Source organism: Dryobates pubescens, chromosome 1 (assembly GCF_014839835.1).
Source record: "Dryobates pubescens isolate bDryPub1 chromosome 1, bDryPub1.pri, whole genome shotgun sequence".
Taxonomy (NCBI): domain Eukaryota; kingdom Metazoa; phylum Chordata; class Aves; order Piciformes; family Picidae; genus Dryobates; species Dryobates pubescens.
This window is the reverse complement of record NC_071612.1, coordinates 38,721,905-38,734,114: the sequence shown is the minus strand read 5'-3', so window position 1 is coordinate 38,734,114 and position 12,210 is coordinate 38,721,905.

The window sequence follows — 12,210 nt, the reverse complement described above, 5'->3', positions numbered from 1 at the left end:
TAAGCACCAGTAATATGAGATAGTATTGTAAATTGATATGATGCTATGATACAAAGAGCACAGAAAGAGGTCAATGTCAAAATCCATATTAAAGCTATAACTAAAAAAAAATGCCTTCTGAAGTCATGACCATATCTAGTCAAAAAAATCCAACGCATTTCAGGCGGTAACTAAAAACCACATAAATCTGTTCTTAGTCTTATTTGCTGACAATATAAAAAAATTCAGTGTTGTGACATATTCCCTTATCAAAAAGAAAGCCATGCACCTGGCTGTAGAAATTACAGTATTCTTTTGGACAGTAAATCTCTCTAGTATCATCCACTGCTCCTGCTTATCTTGCTGACAGTGTGTCCTGTTTAAGATTCTAATCATAAACATCTTCTGAGTTGTTCATCCCTGGAGGTATTTAAAAGAGGCAGAGTTGTAGTACTGGGGGGACACGATGTAGCACTAGACTTGGTAGAGCTAGGTAAAGGTTGGACTCAGTGATCTTAAAGGTCTTTTCCAACCAAAAGGATTCTATTATCAGTAAACATCTACTGGCATGTGTAAACCGCATCAAGGACTGTAACTAAGTGCTGCAAATCAGTTATGTTAAAGAAATGGATGCATTGAATCTCTTAGTTCTCTCTCTTGATCCTGTTGTGAACAGCCTCTGTATGCCAGTGACCTGGCTGAACAATATCCTTCTACTATGTTATTCAAAGTCCCCATCAAGGAGACTATTGCCACAATCTTAAAGCCCACTTTAATTTCTGCAAATCAAAGGCATTTCATCAAATTCTATACCACTGAGTAATCAGTGAAACTCCTAAAAATTGTTACCAGTCTGTGAAGGAAATAATTCAGATTGCTCAGAGAACTGTATTGTACTTCTATTAATTAACAGGTCTCAAACATAAAACAATTAGAAAAAATAGTTTGGCAGCCAAAAAAATTAAATCTGTTTATAACAACCCTTTGTAATAATTTTCACAGGCATTTCAGCAATTTAATGGATTCCAACTATTTAATTCAATATTAGAGCATAGACCCATAGACTCATAGAATGCACTGGGCTGGAAGGGACCTCTAGTAGTCATCTACGTCCAACCCCCATGCAGTAAGCAGGGACATCCCCAGCTGGACCAGGCTGCTCAGAGCCCCATCAAGCCTGATTTGGAATATCCTCAGGGGTGGGCCCTCCACTACCTTTCCTGAGCAATCTGTTCCAGTGTTCCACCAGCCACAGATTATTTTTCTTCCAGAAAAACATATTTCTACTGTGCAAGCTATTTACCATCTTTAACTGTTAGAGATCTGCAGGTGAGATTAGAGAAAGTTGTTTACACTGTGCAATGTCATTCTATCTGTCCTAATCAACTGTTGTCATTTGTAAAATGTTCCAAATGACCTTTATAATGGTATTGGACCACACACTGTGCTTTAGAGTTGACTTCACATTACCAAAAAAAACCCCAAAATACATAACACTAATCAACCAAATGTTTTCTACTAATGACCTATTAACTGCCTATACAACAGTGATAGCAAAATTATTTTCTGTAAGCCAAGACTTGTTTGCTCTCCCTTTCTGCAACGTTTCTGGAGCTTACAGAAAGTAGGCAGTGAGAAGAAAGTCTCCTTTAAATCAAGTTACCTTGGAAGACTCTTTAAATCTAGGTCCCATATATGTTCAGTTTCTCTTTGTATTTCCTATGAACAGAAAACTTACATTGACTGGAATATTAAGACAAATTTAAAAGATTGTAATTTCTTAATTAAAATCAAGCATCTTGAATGTATTTTTCCCTCTAAAATATTTTGCATTGTAGAGCAAATTCTTCTCTATGGAAAAGATTTAAAACAGAGATGTCTGAAGACAGACTAAGTAAGTACACAGGTTACAGCCAATCTAAAATGTATTTTGATCTTGAATAGAGAATGAAATATAAAGAAAGTTGAGATAGGCTCAACACCTCTGAGACTTTTACTATTCACATGCTGCCTTTAAGAGCACCTCTGAGAAATGTAGCTCTAAGAATCTCAACATTTATCTCTATAGTGTAGCAGCTTTGTAGTGCGGTAGTATTTCATGAAGATCATTTTTGTAGGGGTTTAGCCAGATGTTGCTCTTTCTTTAATGTGACTTTGCTGATTCTATTGTGCTACTTAATGCAACTGGGGAAATAAAAATTAATCATTGCTCTGCAAATTCTCTCAGTCCACAGTTCAGCATCTTCTGCTCGGGAGGGAGTTTGGATTTCAACCTAGCAAAACACCCAAATAATTTAAAAATATAGCACCTTGTTGCCATTTGAACAATAGAATGTCCAAATCTGCTATATTAACATTATTCTAAAATATTCACCCCTGAAGCAGTTCCAGGAAGCTCAAAATATGCTGAATAGGAGATGTAACAGAGACCAGGTGGATTTCCATCAGCAGGAGGCAATACAGGAGAAAAACCAATTGGAAACCAAAAATGTATAGTTTAGGGTATTTTCAACAGAGATTTTTTTTTACAACTCTCTGAAGTCAGCACCTGTAATTTTCTCCTCTTCAGCAGTTACTGGGACTTCTGCAGTCCTAGTAAAGGTAATTATTTTATTTTAGGCTCTCCCACAACCTCTAGTGCTCTTGCTGTTACGCTATCACTTCTGCCATTTAGCTCTGCTGCTAAGGGGGCTCTTGTTTATTAGGCAGAAAGGAAAACAGCTCTTCTGAAAGTGCACCTAAGAACACCCTCACTATGGTACAGTGCTCAGTATTTTTATTTCTTTAGTGTTTTAAAGTCACTTCTCTTCAATATTCCTCATTATTATGTATGGAGAGCTGAGTGTTGTTAGTGTGGTTGTCATGACACAGATATCATGGAAAAATGGAGAAAGACCTGTCAGTGAGCTGATAAAGACCCATAAAGGGTATAATGTGGCTGGAGTGATTTGGTAACCTTTTGCTTTTCTCCACTTCTATAAATGAAGGAAAATTAAACTGCAATAGATGTTCAAAGATGTTTTCCTGGTATTGAAAATAAGAACAACTTCCTCAAAATAGATATGTAGCAGATGAAAAAAAGGAACCATCTCAATCATGGCTTCTAAAGTTGTTATAAATTAAAAACTCAGGGATGTAAGGCTAATGTCAGACATCACAAAATAACCCCCTGAGATACTCATCCATATTCATCAGAGAAATGCTTCCTTTTTGGAGATGTAGAAGCACATTGTGCTTGAATCTTTTCAAATCATAGAATAGTTTGGGTTGGAAGGGACCTCAAAGACCATCTAGATCCAAACTCCACATGCCACAGGCAGAGGGACCTTATACCAAGTTACTCAAGGCTCTGTCCAGCCTGCCCTTGAACACGCAGGGAGGGGGCATCCACAACTTCCCTGGGCAACCTGTTCCAGTGTCTCACCAGCTTCACTGTAAAGAATTTCTTTCTAATATCCAGGCTGAACAATACATTAGGAAGTATCTGGTATTTGCAGGAACCCCAAATGGACTTTTCTAACTCAGAATCAAATTGACAGCATTGGGAAGGACCTCAAGAATCATCCAGTTCCAATGCTCCTGCCATGGGCAGGGACACCTCACACTACAGCAGGCTGTTCAGAGCCATATCCAGCCTTGCCTTTAAAACCTCTAGGAATGGCGCTTCCACCATCTCCCTGGGCCACCCATTCCAGGGTCTCACCACCCTCATGGGGAAGAGCTTCTCCCTAACATCCAATCTGAATCTCCCCACTTCTGGTTTGCTCCATTCCCCCTCGTCCTATCACTACCTGACACCCTAAAAAGTCCCTCACCAGCTTTCTTGTAGGCCCCTTTCAGATACTGGAAAGCCACAATAAGGTCTCCTCAGAACCTTTGTTTCTTCAGACCGAATACCCCCACATCTCTCCATTTGCCTCCATAGGAGAGGAGCTCCAGCCCTCTGATCATTCTCATGGCCCTTCTCTGGACACATTGAAAAACATCCATATCTTGACCTTCAAGTGCCTGAGGAGGTTTTCCAGGATTAGTTTCATCATCTTTCTTGGGATGGAGTAAGGCTGACCATCCTTCACTTCCCTGAATCTATGTGTTGCTGAAACATGATCTTTGTTCTCCCTATTGGAGGGTAGTACACTGATATCAAAACCATAAGAGCAATTAATTTTATCAACTTCAACAAAACTTAAGAACCTTCCTTTCACAGGGCACCTTCATATTTTCTTTTATCATGAGCTATGAATTATAGATACAGACTAAGAATTCTGTCACACCCCAATTACCTCATTTCCAGCCGACTACTCATGACTGCATCTGTGACTGAATTAGAAAATATCTTGCAGGTTAATGAGACCTCTGCTCACTACACTGAAGCTGGATAAGGGAAACCACAGGTTTTCCCATTTTTAATAAATCCACATTGAACCCATAGTAAAATACCAACACAGTTTATTTTATTCAGGTGGGTTTTTTTGAACAAGTTGACTTTCTCATCTCTCATTCACAGTACCTGTAATTTAAATGTTGTTTTGGGGAAGAAAGGTGCAGTTATTCCCTTGTAAGGGGAATTGTGATGACAGAATGGTAGAGCATTTGGAAAGAAGTATAAAAGCTGCAAGTATCAGATATTTATGAGCTTTTATGTACTCACATACCAAAAAAAAAGAGTGCTTTAGAAAGAGAAGAATGTAATTTAACCTGGAAATACCCATAGGAAAGAGAAACAGGACTGAATTAACTTCTTATAATTACTCTGGAAAGTGTTTCACTTGAAAAATAAATAAATAGAAAAATTAATTTCATGGAAAACAAACAAACAAAACACAATACCAAAGCCAGAATCATAATTTTTTCTGGGTTGGAAAGGACCTCAAAAATTCATCTAGTCCAACCCTCTCTGCAGCCAGCAGGGACATCCTCAACTAGATCAGGCTGCCCAGAGCCCTGTCGAGCCTCACCTTGAATATCTCCAGGGATGGGGCCTCAATCACCTCTCTGGGCAATCTGCTCCAGTGCTTCCCCCACCCTCATGGCAAAGAACCTGTTCCCAATGTCCCACCCAAATTTGCTCCTCTTCAGTTCAAAGCCATTACCCTCCATCCTGTCACCACAAGCCCCTGTAAAGACTCTCACCCCACCACTCTCCTAGGCCCCCTTCAGGTACTGGAAGGCTGTCGTTAGGTCTCCCCAGAGATTTACTTTTTGAATGTAGACAGGCTAAGCTACAATGCATCTCTGGTATTAAAAACAAGTGAGTTAGCTTAGAGGACCATTTTCACAAAACACTTAATCCACAGAAGATTTACTGTTCCTGTGTCAGCTTTCATGATCATAAGTTCCTCCCTGCACCTATTTTGTCACTCCTCTTAAAACCAGATCAATGCATTTTCCATTCTTCTAACAAAAATTAGGTAAAAATTATTTGACTTTATACAACTCCTTCTAATTTTTATAAGGCAAACAAAAAAAGAAATCTCAGATACTTTTGATTAGAAATCCTTTGTCCTTAAGTGTGCACTGCTTTGATATAACACTAATACAGGAATCTATTAGAGCCATAATCATATTATTTGTTCCTCAGAAGGAAATGTCCACAGCAGCTCCTGCTCCTCCCCCCACCCATCCTACAACCTGCCTTAGCAGCTCCTGCTCTACTACCACCATTACTGCAGCCATCCCAGAGCCTGGGGCAAGACTCTCAACACTGCCCAGGGAGGTGGTTGAGTCACCACTTCTGGAGGTGTTCAAGAGGGGATTGGCTGTGGCACTTGGTGCCAGGGTTTAGTAGTCACGAGGACTTGATGACCTTTGAGGTCTTTTCCAACCTTACTGATTCTATGATTCTAAGAGACCACACAGAGGAGCACAGCCCCAGTGAGGAGGCCCAGACAGCACCCATAGATGATATTAGAGTAGCAATAAATTCTGTTCCTAACAACCGGGGGGCCACCAGGCCCCCCGGCCTTTGTTGTCACCACCACCATCACCCAGTGTGCACCATGGGCACTTACCAGAGATGAGAGGAGGATCCCTCAGCCCAGATGGGCTCAGCTTGGAGCTTCTGCCCTTCCTGGTGGGGATTAAAAAGGAGAGTGGGTGGAGAAGGAAAGTTGCCACAGCTGGGGTAGGAGGAGACTCCAACAGACCACAGGTGTTCTGGGAGTTGGGGGGGAAAGGGGAGGTTGTAGCCAGGAGGGGGTTGGTCTCTTCTCCCAGGCAACCAGCACCAGAACAAGAGGACACAGTTTCAAGCTGCGCCAGGGGAAGTTTAGGCTCGAGGTGAGGAGAAAGTTCTTCACAGAGAGAGTTGTTAGCCATTGGAATGTGCTTCCCAGGGAGGTGGGGGATTCATCATCCCTGGAGGTGTTCATAGTCATATTGTTGGTTTTTATTATTATTATTTCTCTCTTGTTTGTTGTTTTTGTTGTTTGTTTGTTTGTTTGTTTTTTCCAGAAAACTACAATGTGGTTTTATTGTACTTAAATTCTAGAAGCGTTTCAACAGAAGGAAGCCTCAATAAAACCTTATTGTGTTCTCCCATCATGTCTCTGACTGGGTAATGTTCATGTTTCAGCACACTAAGGGTTTTTATCTTCAAGGCATACAAGCAATTTCCCCTGAAGCCAGAAAAGGAAAAAAAAAAAAAAAAAAAAAAAAGGTGATTCTACTGTTTAATTTCTGTCACTTGCATTGCAAATGTATCTAACAGCATGGTTAAGATCCGTTTATTAGAATAATATATTAGAATAAAAAAATAGACTAGAATAAACTAGGTTGGAAGAGAACTTTACAATCATCTTGTCCAAACTATCATCCAACTCCATCTAATCAACTAAACCATGGCACCAAGCACCCCATCCAGTCTCTTCCTAAACACCTCTAGTGATGGTGACTCCACCACCTCTCTGGGCAGCCCATTCCAATGGTCAGTTACTCTCTCTGTGAAGAATTTCTTCCTAACATCCAGCCTAAACCTCCCCTGGTGCAGCTTGAGACTGTGTCCTCTTGTTCTGGTGCTGATTGCCTGGGAGAAGAGACCAACCCCCACCTGGCTACAACCTCCCTTCAGGTAGTTGTAGAGAGCAATAAGGTCTCCCCTGAGCCTCCTCTTACAAGAAGCAAGTTAATATTTTTTTTTGTTGTTGTTGTTTAAAAGATCATGTTGCTAGTGATCTTTTAATTGTTTCATGGAAAGACTACTGATGTGTCCAGAGAAGCATCGCTGTGTGTGGAAGAGGCTGGAAACACTGTAGTGATCTTGAGACATATACAGGATTATCCTGTATATGAGAGAGAAAGAAGAGAGAGGAAGAAAAGAAAGCGGGAAGGAAAGGAGATCAGAACACTCATCTTTTAATGTGTGAAGTTCAAGAAGCTGCTTCATTTCAAAGTACCAAAAGAGGTTAACAAAAGCATTGCCATTGTCTGTGGTTTGAACTAGAGCAGAACTTCATTTCACAGGATTGCAGGCTCACAGAATGTTAGAGGTTGGAATGGACTTCCAAAGGTCATTGAGTCCAACCCCCCCTGCCAGAGTAGAACCATAGAATCTAGCACAGGTCATACAGGAACACATCCAGATGGGTCTTGAAAGTCTCCAGAGAAGGAGACCTCATAGCCTCCTTGGGCAGCCTGTTCCAATGTTCTGTGATCCTCAGAGAGAAGTTGTTCCTCCTTGTGTTGAGGCAGAACCTCCTGTCCTGTAGTTTATATCCATTACCCTTTGTCCTATCACAGGGTGCAACTGAGCAGAGCCTGTCCCCTCCCTCTTGACACCCAGCCCTCAGATATTTATAATAATTTATTAAATCCCCTCTCAGTCTTCTCTTCTGCAGACTAAACAGCCCCAGGTCTCTCAGCCTCTCCTCATAGGACAGTGCTCTAGTTCCTCAATCATCCTGGTAGCTCTCTGTTGGACTTTCTCCAGCAGATTCCTTTCCCTCTTGAATTGAGGAACCCAAAACTGGATGCAATATTCCAGGTGAGGTCTCACCAGGGCAGAGTATAGGGGGAGGAGAACCTCCTTCAATCTGCTGGACACACTCCTCAATGCACCCCAGGATCCCATTGGCTCTCTTGGCCATAAGGGCACATTGCTGTCCCATGGATAACTTCTTATCTACCAGCACTCCCAGGTCCTTCTCCACAGGGCTGCTCTCCAGCAGATCACCTCCCGTACTGGTGCAGTTTGTTATTCCTTCCCAGATGCAGAACTCTGCACTTGTCCTTGCTGAACCTCATTAGGGTCCTCAAGGATTGTGTGATCTAACTTTTCAGCTCAGCCTCTCTCAGTAACTGCATTTTCTGCAGTTATTATTTTCAAACAATATACTCTAGAAGTGCTAACACTGGTTGTTTAGAGTTAACTGCTAAGGAGTAGTACTCAGAAAGGCTTTTGTTGCTGCAGAAACCAAGGTAACAGCTAAAGCTTGTGTGCCATGTTGGGGTGCCATAATGCAACAGGTTGCATTTGCTAGGAGAAGCAGACAGTTCTGGTGACCCCAAACTGACTGTCAAGGGACAGACATCATGTTTAGTATAAAGTTGAGAAATGGAGCAGGTCAAGCCTCTTCTTCAGTGGCTGGCATCCAAGGAAGACTTCATTCTGCTTTTGATCCCAATCTATGAGTTTCTGAATCCAGTTCCAGTATCCAATTCCTGAATCCAGTTCTCATCTGCCAGCAAGTCCAATCTGGGACTTCCCAGAACATCAGTGGTGGTGGTAACATAATTATCAGCAGAGGGTTGGGTTTGGTATTGTCTTGTATATATTTGTACCTATTTAATTGTATTGTTACTGTTTCTTTAATAGGATCTGCAATAGTTTGGAATTATCTTTATTCTAAAGATACTGAGCTCAAGTTATCATTGAAAGCAAGTAAATGTTTCTGGTGAAAGTTAATTTCTTATGGTCTGAACAAGCTTTTCAAAATTGAGCTTAACAGTGATGTTCATTAAGTTGATAAGATGACCAGTAATTTAGTTTTCTACCAGGCTAATTCATATAGAATTGAAAACTAAAAATCCCAATTGAAAACCTAAAATCCCAACTGAAGATACGTAGGCTAAATGTAGAATTAGTTCTTTCTAGCTTAACCCAATTGTGATTGCTGAAGGGAACAATAGGAGATGTAAGATATTTACCACTGTTAATTTTCTTTTATTCTTATGCAACTCTATTCTTTGATTGCTACAATTAGAAAGGCATTTACCTAGAGAAGTCTAATGGCTGCTGTAATCTAAGGAAGCATTTGAAAGTGGATGATTAATTAGATACAGCAGCACTATACTCCCTCTTGCTTAGCTGCACTACTTAATGAAAGATCCAAAATGAATGACAGAAAAGCTGCCTTAGCAATTTTAGGCTATGAGAGGGTTCCCATGGCTAATGAAAAGTAGATGTGCCAAATAAACCATTCTGATGAGTTAGGATCCAAATACAGAGAATTTATCCATGAGCTATAATTTATAAACAAACAATAATCCTTGTAAATACGGGGGGGGGGGGGGGGATGTTGTTTTACCAAGGGAAGGGATATGGGGGAGGATTAGGATATGGTGATATAGCTTCTGAAGAATTTACAGTATGTACAATTGCAATATGCAACCCTCTAGGAATGTGCCTTATAGTTATATCATATATATATGTAGTGAATATATATATATACATATATATAAATTCAGAGTTTTTTCCATGTATTTTTTTTTGTCTGAGAAAACCTATTTTAGAGACCTACATACTCTTAAAAACAGCTGATTCCTCCAAATAAAATGCCTACTCAAAGCTTGTGGAACCAATTCCAGATATTGAATTTGACCATCTCAGAAAAGATGCTGTTGTCATTCCTAACAGATACTTTACTCTTTGGGCAGACATTCTAGAAAATATGTTATTGACAATAGCTTTAATATTTTCTTTCTACACAAGCAGATACCAAAATCAATCATTTTTCATTAATTCTAAATCACAACCTCACCATTTCAGTGAAGCATTCCTATTCCTTATAAAATTATGTGAGCACTTTTATGCTGCTGTGATATCTGGTTTAAATATGAAACATCTCTTTGTATTGTCATGGCTCCTAAGCAAGCCCACATTATCTCAGGGATTACGAGAACAATACACATTTTTATTTAAATATGTCAATGCACAATGACAAATGCAGGCATTTTATCTAACAAATTTTAAATTGCTTTTTCCACACTGAGAATTTAATGCCAAAATACTTTTTTTCTGAAGGCCAGCATTTTGTATAATAGCTCCTGGATTATTTGCGTCTTAGAAAGAAATGAGCCTGTGCATTAAAATAAAACAAAAACCCATCTGGGAAGTCCAAATATTGTTTTATGTTTTGAAACAAGTGGAAACTTCACTGGCAAATTCAAAATTTAGCCTGGAGAAGAGAAGGATCAGAGGCGACCTCATTGCCCTCTACAACTACCTGAAGGGTGGTTGTAGCCAGGTGGGGGTTGGTCTCTTCTCCCAGGCAACCAGCACCAGAACAAGGGGACACAGTCTCAAGTTGTGTCAGGGGAGGTTTAGACTCGAGGTGAGGAAAAAGTTCTTCACTGAGCGAGTCATTCGTCATTGGAATGGGCTGCCCAGGGAGGTGGTGGAGTCGCCGTCCCTGGAGGTGTTCAAGGGGAGATTGGACGTGGCGCTTGGTGCTATGATCTAGTTGTGAGGTCTGTTGGAACAGGTTGGACTTGATGATCCTTGGGGTCTCTTCCAACCTTAGTTACTGTGATACTGTGATACTGTGAAAAGCATTGCTTATGATGAGCATTGAAGTTTTATTACAATCAAGAAATACTTTTCCACCATGACCCTGAAACCTAGTCAAAAGGACATCCAATATCAAGGATTAGATCATGACTATTCATATACACTGAACCTTGTGCATCACCACTCACTGAAATTAACCATTTGCTTTCTCCTATTATGATTTCATGAACAACACTAAATCCATATTTGCATCAAAGATACATCTATTCTCTCATGGATCATATCTCTCAGTAGCCCAATCAGCTGATTACAGCTCATAGAATCATTTTGTCTGGAAAAAAAGACCATTATACTCACCAAGTCAACCTAGCACCACCACAGCCCTTAAAATGTATCCCCCAGTGCCATGTCTACACATTTTTAGAACACCTCCAGAGACAGCAATTTGACCACCTCCCTGAGCAGCCTGTTCCAGTGTCTGACAAATCCTTTAGTAAACAAATTTTTGTTAATATCCAATCTAATCCTGCCTTGGTGCAACTTTAGGTCATTTACTCTCATTCTATCATTTATTATAGGGAGAAGAGACCAGAACCTACCCAACTTCAACCTCCTTTCAAGAAGCTGTAGAAAGCCAGACCTCCTTTTCTCCAATCTATACAACCTCAGTTTCCTCAGTCATTCCTCACCAGACCCTCTTCTCCAGACACTTCACCAGCTTTGTTGTCCTTCTCTGGACCCACTCCGGCACCTCAATGACTTTTGCCATGAGAGATCCAAAACTGAACCCAGTGCTTAATATGCTCTTGCAGACATAAGTCAAATTTAGAGCAGTGTTTTGTCTATGAAATGTGTTATAACATCAGAGAAAGGGTCCAGAACCTCGATGACACAAAGCTGCTTGCTCTCAGGCAATACCATGGCAATATCCTACTCCACAGCTATCTATACTTGAGATACTTACAACTACCTCAACTAGGCTTACATGCAGTAGTGATGTTCTGCAGTAAGTTATGTCTTACATTTAATTCCATATCCAGTTACCTACAAGTGTATAAATTTATACAGATATGATATTTGGGCATAAAATCTACACATGAGGGTCCATAATGATCAATTTCTGGTCAAATATGAAATGAATCATCAGATAGAGTTTGCTAAAGCAAGAAACTATGCTTGAATCACAAATACAATAACTTCACAATACTCTGTAACTAGGAACTCAGAAATTATAGTTCAAGCTTAAACAAAAAAACAGATGTCACAACCTCTCTGTCAGGAGGAAGCACCAACATTGAGTATTCTGAATACTGTGAACAGCTCCACATGAAAAAAAATTCTGACTCCCACAGAATTTAAAGGTGTTAATTTGTAACTTTTTTATTTTCCTCTTTCTCCTGTTATGTTTTCCAAAGCCTCATTAAGAAAAGCAGCTGTCAAAGTGTACAACTAGGTTGGATAATAGAAAAAAAAAAATCCTGAAAGAGTGCCAAGTCATTGTAATA